Source organism: Canis aureus, chromosome 11 (assembly GCF_053574225.1).
Source record: "Canis aureus isolate CA01 chromosome 11, VMU_Caureus_v.1.0, whole genome shotgun sequence".
NCBI lineage: Eukaryota > Metazoa > Chordata > Mammalia > Carnivora > Canidae > Canis > Canis aureus.
The window spans coordinates 12,319,813-12,337,077 of record NC_135621.1 but is presented as its reverse complement, the minus strand read 5'-3'; the positions used below and the strand labels follow the sequence as shown (position 1 = coordinate 12,337,077).

Here is a 17,265-nt window from a genome sequence, read left to right as displayed (position 1 = left end):
CAGAAATTACATAAAGATATTTAAATTATGATTGAAGTAAGTGACACAGAAGGAACGCATGATGGAAATGCCCAATACCAAAGTGGTCCAGGACCCAAGGAGTGATATCTGGTCACATCTTGAAGGGAGAGTGGAGGCAGTAGGTGGAGGCAGTCAGGGATAGGACTAGTGGCAAGAAGAGACAGAGGACACTACATCTCTGGAGTTTCTGAGATGGGAAGAAATATGAGGTGTTCAGTGAGCTAAAAGAAGACCCACAGGAAGAAGGCAGGTGTGGATGAGGGTTCAAACTGGAGAAGAAAATGGAGTCAGAGACCATAGAGTCATGAAGGCCTATCTGGAACTTTATAAACAATGGAAATTCATGGGAGAAGGTTTTTTTTGTTGTTGTTTTGTTTTGTTTTGTTTTGTTTTAATTCATGTCCCTGTCCTATTTTTAAAAATTTTGAACGATCTCCTTTTCCACAGTTTAGGGAACCAAGCAGAGAGGTACAACCACAGAGATAGGGAGACTACTCGCATCTGTTGTTGTGATCCAGAAAGCCGGTGATAGTGACTTTGCCCACCAGGGATGGCAAAGCTGGTAGAGAGAAATAGAAGGATTTGAAAAGTATGTAGGAGCCAGAACCAATAATATAATGGGTAAAGTGAGTGAACACGACTCTCGCGTTTCTGGACTGCTTAGAAGTAGGGAGGATGGACCTTGATATGGGGACCTCCCAAGGCAGAGAATGTTTTAGGAGAGATTAACTTCAGTTCTGGAAATGTCTGTGTCACATCCAAGCAGAGACATGGAGTTGACAGTTAGGTACTTGGGCCTGAAATATAGCAGAAATGTCTAAACTAGATCTATTTGCAAGTTTCTGTAATAAATACTTTCAGATGTTTCCTAGTTTCCGGTCACTATCTAAGCACTTTATAGACACTAAACTGTCTTACTCTTCCTTACAACTCTCCAAGGTGAGTGCCACTGTTAAACCTCTTTTACCAGGATTATTCAAGCCACCCAGCTTGAAGATGCAGAGTCAGGATTTGAACCCAGGGTATCTGGCTCCAGAGTCCACACATCTAACCATGAGGCTGAGGGGCTGAGCCCAGAAATCGAATGGGCGAGTGAGACTGTAGAGTACTAAGAGGGGAGAAGGGAGCCCTGTGGAGCTCACACCATTAAAGGTCAGAGGAGGAGAGTGAATTGGCAAAGGTGACAGGTGACTTGTACAAATCCATTAGACCCATTTGTCCCAAAGTGTTCTCCCAGCAAGGCCTCACACGCTGTCAGCAGAACCGAGATGACACTTATCTCCATTAGCCCGGACACCCTCACCACCGGATACAAGGTCTCAGGGATTTATCCTCCTCGAAAATCCAGGCCAGAACTACCACGCCGGGCTTTGCACAACTGGTGTTCCTCCAAGGCGGACTCTTTTGCCAATAACTTGACTTGTATTATTTTTAGTGAAATATCATGTAGCAAGCTGCTCCTAAAATATTTCCAGTCTGGAGTGCTGGCAAGGAAAAAAAAAATCAAAAAAGAAGAAAGCCGGGAGCGGAGAGCAAGAGTGGGAAAAGAATCGGAATAATGAAAGGTGGAGTGTGGATCACACACCCAAAACTATAGCAGACAGGACGTAATCTTGTAAGTGAGAAGGCTGGAAAGTCCTCACTGGTTGATCTTAATCAATGAACTGCCACCCACTCCTGCCTGCGTCTTCCCAAACTAAGCAATTAGCCAGTTCCTCCTTAGTGATCCTGTTAGGTGGTTTTCACCGGTTGTACGATTACACACGGCCTCGGCACCAGGAAGCCTTGGAAAGTCCTATCTGAAGGCACAGGCTTTGGATTTGAACCAGTGCAGGGGGTGTGAGCTCAGGCTCTGGTAAATACAGGACTTGAGGGAGTGAACTAAGCTGTGGTCTCAGTTTCCTCATCTGAGAAAGGGGGGTGATGCGAAAGCCTACTTCACAGAGTTCTTAGGACACATGTGAAATGGTCCCTGACCAGTAGGATAGGAAATACTCGAGAAGCGTCCATTAATCTTATTTTAATTACTATTAGAGGGGTTGGTGCTCTTCAGATACTTTCAGTAACAGAAAACTATGGTCTTTCCAAGGGCGCCCATGCACCTTATTAACAGTAAGTCATGGTCATAGCCAGTCAAGGAGGATTTTTAGCTGAATTTGAGGATTACTGATGGAAGGACTCTCAACTACTGTTTGCATGTAGCAGCATTCAGAGAAGCAGATATGGTGTGTGTGTGTGTGTGTGTGTGTGTGTGTGTGTGTAGAGAGAGAGAGAGAGAGCCATGTGTCATAGAGATTAGACTTCACACAATTGCGAGATGTGCTTCAGCAGTCTGTGGGCATCCATTGCCCCCCTGTCTGGCCCTGGAGCTTGAAGCCACAGTCAGGTGAGTGAGCAAGAGAAGACAGACATAGAACCAGGGAGAATCAGGACAGGTGGAAACCCAACAGTAGGACCTGGAGGCCGCAGGGAGGGACTGAGACTCCCTCTAGTTTCCGTTATCTCTGGCCTTAATGATTTGGCCATCCTGCAGAAATGGGGATCCTTAGTCCAGGAAGGAAACACACAAATGGCTCAGGGAAGCTGAAGAAGGTTCTGGAAGAAGGAGGGAAGTAGTGAGCTCATCCGCTATCTCATGCCAACGAGATGAGCGACTCAACAACAATGTGTGTGAACGACAGGATGGTAGCTGCTTCATTTTGCCCGCTAAGTAATAGCCCGCTGGACTCTCCTTTGTAGGCCACCCCAGGGGGAAGTGCCCAGGAAAGGGAATTCTGGGGAATGCATTTCAGCCCCGCCAAGTGCTGACCACATTACAAAACCTCTCACCTCTCGCCATGGATATTTTACTAACCAGATACGTGCTCAGCACTCTGCTGACTACTTTCTTTTCCTTCATTCATCTCTTTTCACCCCAAACCCTGCAAGTCTAGCTATCATGGTTGAGGAAACGGAGGAAAAAATTCTTTTTGAGTAGTTTGGCCACAGTCAAATGAGATTTATTTATAAGTGAGGAAACATACAGTTAAGTTTGGGAGTTGGTGTCTGCACTAACCAGATTTTCTGTATCATTAGAATTCCTCTCCAAAACAGCTTAGCTAATGACTGCGACAGATAATCATCATGCAGTTCCTGTCCTGGCTCTTGTTAAAAATAAGAAAGCAAGACAGGCCCAAGGCACTGATGTACCTAGTGATCAGATGACACTCTTGGAATCTCAATGAAAGCGAAATAATTTTCAGGTACTGTTTATATATAAATATTATTCTCTTTAAAATTAAGTGGGTATCAACACCAAATGGAATTATTCCTTAGGCTCAATTTATTTCCTTTCAAAAGCTTTACCTTAATTTTAGTTACATTCTAAATGTAAGTCATAGCTAGTCTACCATTTCTTGTATGCGGCATGCAGTCTGCATCAATTTGCACTGAATCTAATAAGAATTAAAATGGAAATCTTCATTGTCATTTAGCTAAGAGTAATCAGTATCTGAAGTTGAAATTCTTGCAGGCAATCATGGGATCACATCCACATAGGCAAAATCCCAATTTACCAGTTACAAGCTGGTTATAGAGAAAACATAGGGTAACTGCTGAGTAAGCACAGATCCTCCTATAGAGAGCTATAAACTCTGGGCACAGGTAAAAAAGTAGCTGGCTGAAATCACTAGGGACTGCAACGAGGCCAACAGATTCTTTTTTTTTTTTAAGATTTATTTGAGAAGGAGCTGGGGGAGGGGCAGAGGGAGAAGGAAAGAGAGACTCTCCAGCAGACTCTCCGCTGAACGAGGAGCCCATGCAAGGCCAGATCTCATGACCCTGAGCTCATGACCTGAGCCAAAATCAAGAGTCAGATGCTTAACCGAGTCACTCAAGTGCCCCAAGGCAACTGGATTCTTACAGGAACTCCATGCTCAAAGGAATGGAGTAAATAGAGTGGTTTCCATTATTGTCTTCAGCCTGGGACCAGGTATAGTCAGCAGCGATTTAGCGACAGTAGGGGCATGGGTGGAAAAACCACAGTCTTTTTGTCCTGGAGACTCAAGAGAACAAATATGAGGAAACTCACCACCAAAGGGACCGGGGAAGCCCTGTAAGGAAAATGGTCAGAGAGGGCTCACCAAATTCTGTCTGCTGTTACCTCAGTCACTCTTGAACCATTCATGTACAGAACAGACTCAAAACAGCTCTGCTAAGACAAAAGGTATGAACTGGATTTAGACCTGCTAGCCTGAGTTTTAAGATCTAGTACAACCCAAGATACTGTGTGGCTAAAATAATATGAACATTATTTATTGATACATATTGTAGGGCTAGATAACTCTAGTAGCTTAGCTCAAGATAGAGAATGACCAGCGACTTCCATATGACAAACTATGGTAGAGGAAATCAAGTGCGAGGAAGATGGAAGAAACACTCTTGAGTTGGCCTTGAAGCCAAGCTTTGGAAATGTCATCTAAATGTGGAATTCAAAGAAATCCTGCATCTCATGGGCTCCCTCATGTGCTTCCTCCTGCAAAAAGTCTTTTTCTGATTACTGCATACAGATTAATACATCACCTCTGAAATCCATGCTATTTCTTTTTTTTTAAGATTTATTTATTTATATTAGAGAGAGAGAGAGAGAGAGCTGAGGGAGAGGGTGAGGAAGAGAATCTCAAGCACACTCCTCACTGAGCAAGAGCTGGATGTGGGGTTCAGTGTCATGACCAGAAGATCACGACCTGAGTAGAAACCAAGAGTCAGATGTTTAACCAGCTGGGCCACCCAGGCGCCCCAAATCCTTGCTATTCCTGATCATTCATGAGGCATGACTCTGATACTGTCCTATAACAAAATTACTTTCATGTAAGTATCACCCCAAGTTGTGTGTGGGCTCAGCGGGAAATTGTGCCATGAGCGATTAGTGGTGTCTGCCACAGGCAAGGAGATCATGTCACGTATACTCCACGTCCCCCCTTTTGAGCCCTCTGAAGAGTTTTACAGATATTATCGAACACTCACAGTAACACTCTGAAGTAGATATTATTTTCCCCATTAGAGAAAACTGGAAAATAATAACTCAGATGAGTTTCTGAGAGGTTGCCTAAGGTTACTCAGAGTCCCTCCCGCCCTGTGATAAATGATGGAATTAGGCTTCAGCACCTGAACTTTTCCCACCATAGTGCTACGATTCTCTTTGTAACACTATCTCCCACCTACTCAGTTCCTGGCAAGTGCTTAGCACAAAATAGTTTCTTGGTAAGCATTTTTACAGACTTAATAAATGGATGACATGTCAACTTGGCACGCAGCAGCCTAAAATAAGGAGGTTATTTTTTAGACAGCTGTGAAACTGAGGGCAAGTCTGAATCACAATAACAGAATGTTTTAACTGGAAGCCATATTTGAAAATAAAGTGTTATCATGTCTGCAGTGCACAGAGGGTTGTGGCCAGATAAGCACGTCCTCGAGCGATTAACAGAAGTATCCTTTCCAGTAAACACAGGACAACGACATTAAAATCCATATGATAATTCATCTATAATCTTTTCATGGCAAAAGTTGTCATCAAATGAAATTTTAACCATATCACTTTGTGCTTAAAACTCTTAATTAGGCTGCCATGCATATCAAAGACCACAGCTGAGCCCTAAATATTCTTCATGATCCGATCAATCTTTATCTTTAGCCCCATCTCTACATTTGCTCACCTGACTAGCCTCACCTCAGTCGTACCAGGTTACTTAAACCATTTATATGACATGTACTTTTACATCTTCTCCCTCTTCTTATACAACATTCTTTCGGGATCCCTGGGTGGCGCAGTGGTTTGGCGCCTGCCTTTGGCCCAGGGCGCGATCCTGGAGACCCGGGATCGAATCCCACGTCGGGCTCCCGGTGCATGGAGCCTGCTTCTCCCTCTGCCTGTGTCTCTGCTGCTTCTCTCTGTGTCTCTCATGAATAAATAAATAAAATCTTAAAAAAAAAAATTCTTTCTCCCTGAACTGCCCATTACTCTTCTTTGTTCTGAAAGAACAAATTCCATTAATTCCATTAATTTAAAGTGTTACCTCTTTTTGCAACTCCTCTCTGATCCTCAGAACCTAAAGATCCCTTGTTCTTGCTCAGAATGGAAGCCTGGATTCATCACAGCATCTTCTTCACTTTAATTGTTGATTGAACTTTCATTCTCTTCGACCTAACCAAAAGCCTTTGAAGACACAGATCACATCTTATTTTACAACTGTATCATCCAGGATCGTGTCTGGCACACACACAGCAGGAGCTTAATAATTATTTTTTGAAAGAATGGATGTCAGTTCTATTCCTAGATGACATATGGGTATAAAGGAGAAGAGGAAGGAAAAGGTCAACTATTTGTCATGTGAGGGCAGGGAAGGCCAGTTTTTCCAGGAGATACAGTAGTTTATCTCCCAGTTTTTATCGGTCAGTCTGGTAGGGACTGCAGCTAGTAGTCACCTAATTTCATTTCCCAGTCCTACTCGCAGTTTAGTTGGTCATGAGATGAATGATGGTGAATGGAATCTATGCAGAAATGACATAAGCCACCTTTCAGCATGGCTGACAAAAATCTCCCATGTGCAGTAATACATTCTCATTGTCTTCCTCCTGTCTCCTGTTGGACGGTGCTGGGGTGACTTTGAAACTTCAATACAGTGGAGTCACAAGATGGAAATGGCCCGGGTCACTGAGTCACCACTTGGGTGAGAGCTAACGCATAGCCATTCAATTAGAAACAGCCACACTGGAAGTGCAATCACTGAGATTTGGCAGTTATTTATTATAGGAGCTTATGCCATTTATCATGACTAATAAAGTCAAATATGAATTCTATTTGTGCCAGCGTTGCTCTTATACAAAATACTACAAACATCTGAAAATGGAGCTTTTAAGGCCTTGAGGGAGACTCATTTAATTAAGTAGCACTTATTAAATCTTCTCACTGCAAAGAGAAACTGGAAGTTGCAGAGGAAAACATTTCAGAATCAAGCAGACCGGATGAACCCCCACAGGGGACCTGAGATGTGGTGTGTGTGGTATCAGAGATGCACCTACAGAGTAGTTTTGAGCTAGCCCCTGTACCTTACTTTTAGGGTCTGTGTATGTATAGAATCTGCAGAAAGGCAGCTGGCTTGGCTCTTTTAGTGACTAGCTAGGGAAAAAGCAAAGTTAAGACTGTAATTAGATGAGTCTTGAGGCTTTTGTAGGCCAAGATAAAGTATGTATGCAAGGGGCTGGGGCCCAGGGGGGCCTTTACTTTCCTTCAACATGCCCCTTTCCTGATTCCTCCTTCTCCCAACTCCATCTCTTTCCTGACAAGTGATGATGTTTCTGCCACCAAAGTCATGCTCTGCCTGTTGAAGCGGTAGCCAAAGTGTAACTCTAGAGATGTGGTTGCCTGTAAACAAGAAAGTGGAGCAAACCAGTGCTAAGTGGTAAGTGCACTTATATAAGCAAAACAACCAAGACCGTTCAGGTATCATTACCCAAGGGATGACTTTCCTGTGACACTGTAGAGGACATTCGATTCAACTCTATTTTACTGGCGTAGAACCTTAAAATAGAATGCGACAAAACAGGGTAATGCAAAGCTGAATGGATATAGTAGGAACTGAGGAATTACTGGGTTCGGTGAGATCCATGGCTTGATACCAATAGAGCCCCAACTAGAGGCATCACTAAATTCTCAAGAGTTGATCTCAAAAGGTTAATGCAGAGGATGTCTCTTGGGGTGACCTCCCAGTTCTCTGTGATTCTCCTTTATTGAGGAACAGTTCTGTGTCAGCCGTGGAGAGACACAATTCTGATCCCCTGCTGTGAAGGAAGTAACTGATTGGGTGGCCCCAGCTGCTGCTGAGTCACACACAAGACCACTCTTCCTGTGGGCTGCTCCCAGCCAATGACTGAGTACGTCAGGGATAGTAAGTCAGCTGCTTCTTTTTTATATTTTTTGAGATTTTATTTATTTATTTTTGAGAAAGGCAGAGACATAGGCAGAGGGAGAAGTGGGCTCCCTGAGGAGACTTGATCCCAGGACCGGGGGGAACCATGACCTGAACCAAAGGCAGATGCTCAACCCCTGAGCCACCCAGGAGCCCCTAAGTCAGCTGCTTCTTGCAACGTTGCAAGAATTTCCTGATTCTGGACTTTGGCTCAAGGATTCCCATCAGCTTGGCCAAAACTTTCCTAATGTTGTAGTCTTAGATTTTGCAGTTTAACCTTGCTTCCTTCTCTCCTTCACAGGGATTAGACCTGCATTATGATGTCCTCTGCTCCTCCCCTTTATGCTCCACAGGTTTTTCCACAGTAAGTCCCTTGCATCCACTTCTCAGAGGGCCCAAGCCAGTGCAAGATCACTTCTACGGGGGGCTTTCCAAGAACCAAAGCTGTGTTCTAGGATCCTGCCAGAATTGCCATGGGACCAGACAACTGACCAAACTTGGGGCCATGGGATACTCAGCCCCAGGAATTTGGGGGTTAGAGAAAGCTGGGGTACCTCGAACTCAAGCATACTGAAGAGCTTCTTGGAGAAAAGGCTCATGAGCTTAAGTGTTGAGATCCTGAAGATGCCTTCATGCCTTCCTCTCTTATATTTTTATTTTTAATCATTCCTTTATGTCTTTGTGATTTTCCAATTTCATTCCACTGAACTCTTTCTTTTTCCTTTTGCTTGTCTAAGTCAATTTCTGTTACTTTCAAGTGGGCAATGGCTATAGTAAGGCACAGACCAGATTTTTCATGCCTTTTATGGCACTGCAGAGTTCATCCAGAGCCTTTCCTAACCCATTTATGGATTTTTCTGATGTGTTGAAATAGCCATTTTTATTTAATTAATCACTCATTTCTGTCAAACATCTGGTCAATTTAGTGAAGGGGAAAATAGACAAGTAGTTGTTTGCTTTAACTAATTACCAAACCAGTTTAAATGGCTGATTCCTTCATTCTACATAGATCCACTTCCCAGCCATACCATCCTCCCCCACCAAAAAATGAGAAAACAAGGATTCAATTTCATAACAATTTGTTTCTATGTAATGTACTAGTTCAGGTCTACCACAGTGAGAATGGGGATGTGTGGCATCTGCCCATTTTTCAGGACCAGCAGGATAAAATAGAGAAAGGATAATCAAAAAGGAAGGATTTCCAGGGGAAAAAAAGTGCTGCAAGCACAAAGGTCCTAACCCATTTATGCCTCTGATGGCATCTCTATGGTGTTGAGTTTTGTCCTCTGCATGAAGTTGGCTTTATTTTTAAATTGTAAAAATCTTTATTTCTCAGGATGCTAAACATAAATCTAAAACCCCCGAAGTAAAGTTAAAAAAAAAAAAAACTGAAAAAACAAAACATGACTCACAAAAAGGACATTTTGATAGTTAGAAGTTATGGGAAAAGATTTGTCAGGCATCATTTGCTAAATCGCACACATAAAGAGAAGGTGCTCAGAAACTATAAAAAGAAGGAATCTTGTCCTACATTAGGCACATAGGAAGGAAGTTCAAAGAGTAAGATTACCTAAAGCAACATACGATTTTCTGTCTAGATCTTAGAGAGATTTTTACTTTCGGATGTTGAATAGCTATTAAAATGGGAAAGATCTTAGATGAGGGAGGAAACACTGCAAGAAGTCACAAAGTGAAGCAAAAACAGAAGATGCCTACAGATTGCATTCTTCGAAAACACTTTACACCTACCCTCGGCTCTCTGTCTGGCAACATCAGCGTGTTTCTAAATGCCCCCGAGACACACCTAGGAGGACTGCATCAAACCGCAAGTCACAAAATGGCACTAAATCAGATCACTTGTTCATTGTCAACCTAGGAATCCAAATTAGAGCTGAGACTGGAAGCTCAGATTTCTACAAACTCTTTGAGGCCCGTGTGATAAAAACAGGCCACACCACCTCTGAAAGTACAGCTGCTTGATATGTGTTCAGTTTTATGAGAAACGTTTGCATTTCTTTGCTTGACTTTCTGAGTAATTCAGAAACAAATGGCAGAAGTTTTAAGGATTGTTTTTATTTTTTATTTTTTTTAGATTTTATTTATTTATTCATGAGAGACAGAAAGGCAGAGGGAGAAGCAGGCTCCATGCAGGGAGCCTGATGTGGGACTCGATCCTGGGACTCCAGGATCATGCCCTGAGCTGAAGGCAGGCGCTAAACAGCTGAGCCACCCAGGGATCCCAGGATTGTTTTTAAAGGCTCCAGAAATCTATCCATCTCCCTCCCTCCCTCCTTCCCTTCCTCCCTCTCTTCCTTCCTGTCAAATACCAGTCCACTGACTGCACTTAATGAGGAAAAGTAAAAAAAAAGTCCTATGTATGATACACATCCAGAGACATGGACGCTTTGTCAAATAAAAGGATGTGGTCTAGATTTTCAATCAAAACAATTAGGCAATAAGCTGAGAATCTGTCTGGCTTCAAGAGTTCCCCCAGGAGTTTACAAATGTGTTTTCAAACACCAGACAAGCTGTTCGTTTCTAGTTTGAGCGGCAAAGTGTAGATATACACATCATCACTTGCGATGGCGGCCCAAGGCTCTTCTAGGTAATCTCAAAAGCTTTTCATTTGGTTCGGAAACAGAGAGGAAGAGATAATTAGTCATCATCTGCTTAATCTCCAGTGACAGAGATTGGCCTGATGTCCCCATTTACTTCTGTCTTAATCCAATTGTGCTGTAGAACATCGAAGCAGAGATCAAAGCCTATCTTCCCCTTGGAGACCCAGGGACACGTTTTCCTCCACAGAGATTTGGAGCAAGGTGAGCTGTGTCCGTGGCATCTACAGGTAGCCAGGAGCCGGCCCTGACTCTGCCGGGACTCTACTCCATAGGGATGGATAAGGTCTGAATCACAAAGCCTCCCTTCCCAACCTGCTGAATACTGGGAAGTCCGAACTGCTCGGTGAACCCTGGTGATTTCCGGGGGATGCTTCTGTGTTCTAAAAATTCAGCGTGGTTTGTATTTGCCACTCACTCACTTTGAGTTCTTTTCTCCTTATAGGGCCTCATCTCCTCCTGCCGGTGGGCCCCATGGTCTCTGCTCCCAATATTCCTTTACCAATTTCCTGACAAAGACAAAACCAGAAATCTTCCTGGAGATAATCAATAATTTATAATACATTTAGAGGCAGTCTGAGCCAACTTTTAGAGTGCCTATGATCCACGCTCTATGTGATTTAACCTACGTCTTGCTACTACTTTATGAGTCCTGGACTCTTATTAACAAAAGCCTATAGATGAACTAACTGAGGCACAGAGAAGGTTAAAACTTTTTTTTGTTAAAGTCACATTTAGTAAATCCAGAGCTGGGATTTGAGTCCAGGCCATCTGATTGAAAAAGCTGGGCTCTTCACCACCGTACTGAATATCCTTTCTACCTCCTAACGAAGTAAACAAAATCTACAAAGATGCACCTTTATCCATGTTAAAACAACATGCTGCATTATCTTCTCAAAACCTTGGCCTTATTGGAGCTCAAATTTCTCCATTCCAAAGTCTTTACTCTCCGCTTGCACAACTGACAGAAAACCACAGGGTTGATCTGCCCCAAAGATAACGTCTCCAGCTCTTTGTGAAATGTAAATTATTCTGCTTGAGAATCCTTGCTCTGGTCTAGTTATACTGGTTTTTTAGCTTCTGTCCTCTCCGACTAAAGATCAGTGACCTCTCCCTGCACAAAAGAAAGCTATCGTGTCATAAGGCAACTGTCCCACTCCATTCGAGTGGATTTGGTTTCAGGTTTTTAAGCCCCTTCTTGAGCATCCTTCTTTGGTGGGGATGCTCAAGGTCAGTGCAAGCAGCCACTGATAAGATACATGCTTTCCCTGACTCGGGGAACCCCATCTATTTGAACTCTGACTGGTTTTACCTTCTGTCCCAGGAGTGCATTCTTGCTCTGCCCCTCCTCCCATTCTGACCACTCCCATCCCTTCAGATGGAAACAGTATGCAAATGATTCCCAAGCCTAGGTCTTGAGTTAAACCTCTTCTGTGAATTCCTCTTCTATATATTAATCTGCCTTTTGGATGTCTCTACATAGATGCCCCATGGTCACCTTGAATTTAGCACAACCACCACCTCAGGTCATTGCACTAGCTCTCTGCCCAGAGTGATCTTCTACTAGACATCTCAGGCTCTCTCCCTCACAGCCTTCCCTGACCATCCTCTTTAAAATAGTGGCTTCCTTCCACCCACACTCTCTCAGTCTGTATCTGTCCCTCTCCACTAGAATGTAAGTTCCAGCAGAGCATTGCCTTTTGTCTGCTCTGGTCAGTGTTGGAACATTGCTTGGCATGCTATGGTCACTTGATACATCCTGGAAGGAAGAAGGGAAGGAAGGAAGGAAGGAAGGAAGGAAGGTAGGAAGGAAGGAAGGAAGGGAGAACAAATCATCTCCTTTGTTCCTATCAAAGTTCCTCCCAGTCCCAGCCACTCTGTTTCCAACGTAACAATCTCAAATGCACATCTTGTCATGTGGGTCATCATTTTAAAGGAATCCTTCAAATCCCTCCTATATCCACAAATAGTTAGCATGGTACTGGCTTTACACTTTACCATTCACCATCCTCACCAGGCTCATTTCTGACCACTCTCCCATAAGCATCCTGTGCTCTACCCAGCATTTCCCAAGTAGATGTGCCGTGAACAAATGGCCCTGTGGACAGTGCAATCTGGACAGCTTGTCACACTGTTGAAAGATAAACTGAGGCATAATAAATTTTTTAGGAGTTTATTTGTGCAAAAATCAATTTGATTCAATGCCAAATTAGTAGTTAGGAGTGCTCTACCAACAGGAGCCAGGGGCAAGGTTTTTATCAATAAGATGTGGAAACAAAGCAAGGAAGTTATTTGATTGGCTCTGGCTTACATTACTTGGGAAAGCCAAGGTGGTTGGTTGCAATTGATTGTTCTTCTTACCCTAGAGGCATTTATATGAATTGCCTGAGGCTTTGGATAGGCTACTAGGGCATCAGAGCCACCCCAGGCCACTGCCTCCTTGTTTGATTCCCCTGACAGTGCTATATCTTGACAGTAACAAGGCACAAAGCATACTGGCATATGAAGGAAGTCATGTCATTAATAAACAGATCAATGGAATATTACTCAGCCATTAGAAATGACAAATACCCACCATTTGCTTCAACGTGGATGAAACTGGAGGATATTATGCTGAGTGAAGTAAGTCAGTCGTAGAAGGACACACATTATATGGTCTCATTCATTTGGGGAATATAAATAATAGTGAAAGGGAATAGAAGGGAAGAGAGAAGAAATGTTTGGGAAATACCAGAATGGGAGACAGAACATAAAGACTCCCAACTCTGGGAAACGAACTAGGGGTGATGGAAGGGGAGGAGGGTGGGGGGGTGGGGGTGAATGGGTGACAGGCACTGTGTGGAGCACTTGACGGGATGAGCACTGGGTGTTATTCTGTATGTTGGCAAATTGAACACCAATAATAAATAAATTTTATTATTAAAAAATAAACACATCAAGAATTTATTTATTTATGTATTTATTTATTTAGAAAGATTTTATTTATTTATTCATGAGAGACACAGAGAGAGAGGCAGAGACAGAAGCAGAGGGAGCAAGCTCCCTGCAGGGAGCCCAATGTGGGACTTGATCCGGGGACTCCGGGATCACACCCTGGGCCCAAGGTAGACCCTCAACCTCTGAGCCACCTGGGTGTCCCACGAGCATGCACTTAAAAAGGGAAAGCTGTTTAGGAACCCCAAGTTTGTTCAGTCCAAGCTCCTCAAACTTTTTTTGTGCAAGGAACAACGAGGAACCAGGTTCCCTGGAACACAGTTTGGGAAACACTGCAGTCTACACCTGCTTCCAGTTTCCTGTGCAGCCCAGGCTCCCTCATCTTCCCATGCTTTACTTTTATAGTTCCTGTGTCTACGAGGCCCATCCCTCTTCTGATGCTTCCAGAATTCCTATAAGCCCTTCCTCTAAAGCTCAGTGTAGGGTCACTTCCTCTGAAAAGCCCCCGCCAGGAGAATTCATCCTCCTCTTCTGCTTTCCAGCTCTACGGATCACTCCCCTCTGTCCCAGCACTCACCTTATTATTCCGGCTTATATTCTGACTCCTCCATTGGACTGCGATCACCAGGGATCTGGGGTCATTCACCTACGTCCCCTCCGTCCCCAGGGCACAGGACACTGTCAGTGTGATGAAGGAAAAGTCTGTTCAGGGGACGCAACATTGATATCTACGTCCCTGGTACAAACATGAGGAAGAGGGAAGATGATGAGGAGTGTGCAAAGAAATACCGACTCTGATTCAATAATGTGAAGAGTGCTTTATGTCTTTTTGCGGGAAAGCATCCAGGGAAGAAAAGGCGTAGCCCATCGGGAGGTGGTCTGGTCTGGACCTCCGCACCCTGCCTAAAATGCATTCACCACTCTGAAAGCGACTTAATGGGTCTCAAATTCCTAGAATCAATAACTTTCTTTGTTGCCACTGCCTGCCTCTGCAGATGGGAAATAAACAGCCCATCTCCAGCCCACTTAAAACACAGATGCCTCCCAAACCACAGGTTTGCCCTGGAAACTTGTCACTGTCATGCCAGCTGCCTGGGTTTTTACTTTCCAGATTCCATCCACAGACAGGGTGTAGCTTTCTTGTTGTAGGAAAAAAAAATAGCCTAAGGACACAAGCAATAAATAAATAAATAAATAAATAAATAAATAAATAAATAAATAAACATGTGATCCTTTCCAATTTAATGATGAAAAATGTGACATTTATTTCTCAGTTCATATAAAAAGAGAAGTCAAGGAGTTTGGGTCATCCGACTTCATGGCATCCAGCATCTGTTACGGTGCATGAAACATAGCAAGTGCTCAGAAATGTATGATAAATTAATTTCTGTAAAATGTGTCAGATTCAAAGATTTCAACAGATGCATAAAGCAAGGATACCAACCAGTGACCTTGCGAGGCCGTCTAAACGAGAACTCGTCCTGGCCCTCAGTCAATGAAGACTGAGTAGATCAGTGCTTCCAACTTTGTGAGTCTCCTATCGGACCGGGAGGACCAAGAAAGGGGTGGAAGCCACGTGGAGGGGGGGAGGGGTGGGGATCACTAAATCAAGTGTCTTGCCCTTCAGCTGATGGATCAACCAGCTTACCAAACTATCGGCCCGGAAACTATGTGTTTCCACGCACAATGCTTAGCGGGGCCTCCTGCTTCTCTTAGCGATGCCTCTTCCAGGGTTCTCTGCAAGGTGCACACAAAGAGAGTAATTATTTCTAGGTCTTCCAAAGCAGCTTTGTCACTGTGTCATCTAAAGAACGAGCTGGGAGGCAGTGATATCTCATCAGTGGGTTTCTTTTGAAAATTTTTCAATCAATTTCAAATGACTGAGGCTAACTCTGCTCTTCCCTTCCTGGTGTTGCCCAGGAAACAATTCTCTCCTATAATTGTACCCAGATCAATTTTCTGCTCTTCTCTTCCCTGATCTGTGCCCAGGAGGACCCACTCCTATGACTGCATCACCTAGGCTCCTCTGCCTTCTGACTGCCAGTTTTGTTTAGCAGGCGACAGGCACCAGAGGGACATCAAAAAGTGGGAGAGGAAAGCAGTCACACGTTTCTTCCTGCCCCTCCCAGCTGGGGGGCTGTGAGTGTGGCAGTGGTCACAGGCTGTTATGACTGCAACTCTTTGCACAGCTCCAGTGTGTGGCCGGCCCACCATTCCTTGTTGATCCCCTTAAATCTACCCCCCCACACACACACCTATGCAATAGTTTCTTCCGTAAATTATTTTCAGCTTAACACTGAGTGTGCCTTCTGACTGATACACCATGTTAAAGAGTTCCATTTTTATCCTAAAGTATATCAGGAAACCATTGAAATGTTTTAAGCATTGGGGGAAGAATGTGGGAAAAAAAAGTCATAATTACATTTGAATTTCAAAAAAATCTAACTCTGGCTATGGTTTGGGATGTAGATTGGAAAAAGATGAGAGTGCATATGGGTAGGTCAGTAAGGAGATTATCGTACGGTCCAGAGGAGGAATAGCACTGGGATGGGATGTTGGACTGGGACGTTGGTGAAGGTAAAGAGGGAGAAATCAAGAGATGTTTGAATGCAAAATAATAGAAGCTAGTGGTGGATTCGATAAGGAGAGAGGGAAGGAGGTGAGATATTGAAATGTCAAAAGTAATTCCTTGCTTGGCTGTTGATCATGCTACGTGATAAGAAATGTAAATGGGAGGCCAGGTTTCTAGGATAATGCTCATGATTTTGATCTAAGGCCCGTTCATTTTGAGTTGTCGTTATGATATCTCAGTAGACAAATAAATGCACAAGTCTAATAACTCAGAGCAGAGATCTAGACTTGAGATTGTATTTGAGAGTTGTCTCTACATAGCTGTGGATTAACCCTGTGAATTATGACCCCTGGGAATGAAAAATGGCTCCATGTTCCGGACAGAAATATTACGGATACTTCTTAAGAGACCCTACAAATGAAGACAAATGAACAGATATGTGAAGTGAAACTACCAGTTGGGTTTTTTTTTTTTTTATTGTTCAGATCAGATGCATGCATTTAAATACAAATATTAAAAATTTAAAATAATAAAAAGGGCTATTTTTTTATTAAGTACGTCTTATGTCATTTTTTTATTTCCCGAGTCTGATGCAAAACGTCTTAATGCCTCATGAGAGGATGCATGCTAAGTGAACAAACTGATATACTTATGCTCTCAAAAAACATTTTTTTTTACCCTGAAGTGCTAGTGCTAGTGAAGTGAAGTGCTTATATGGCAGACATTTAAGTTAGGTTGTCATGGTAACTAACTGCAGAGAATTGTGGTCATATTTGCTCTATTATCTGTGCCATGTCCTAGCAGGATGGCCGAGGTTCCTATCTGCCTCACCCATGCTCAGTTCAAGACAGCGTTTTCTTGATCCAGAATCCTTTCTTCAGCAATTCCCAGAGAAACTTTCCTAGATTCTGTGGCCTCTAAGAATATTTACTGAAAAATGATCATACCGTAGGATCTCATCTTCATCCATCTTATAATTAAAAGGCTCAAATGCTCTATCTGTCCATGTAGAACAAAAATATCCATTTTTTTGTCAATGTAAACAAATGGGGCTACCTCTGGCCCAACACAAGACATCGTCTTGTTATAAAGGTACACGCGCTACATACAGAGACATAACGTGTACTGAATGAAACCTCACGTAAGACAATGCTGACTTTTGCCACTTGCAGTCTGC

The 17,265-nt window shown here is 43.3% G+C and overlaps 1 long non-coding RNA gene across 2 annotated transcripts in view; it reads right to left on the bottom strand.

Annotated features, from left to right (window-relative positions):
* The window catches only part of LOC144323368 (uncharacterized), a 98,305-nt gene that overhangs the window by 15,857 nt on the left and 65,183 nt on the right, over positions 1–17,265 (bottom strand). The window contains exons 3-4 of one of the 2 annotated variants that reach the window (XR_013388784.1): positions 15,165–15,253; positions 14,094–14,194 (exon numbers count right to left, since the gene is read on the bottom strand). This is a non-coding gene — a long non-coding RNA (uncharacterized LOC144323368). Of the gene's footprint in view, positions 1–13,524; positions 14,195–15,164; positions 15,254–17,265 lie in introns of those variants that run through there. The other variant, XR_013388783.1, reaches the window with a different exon arrangement.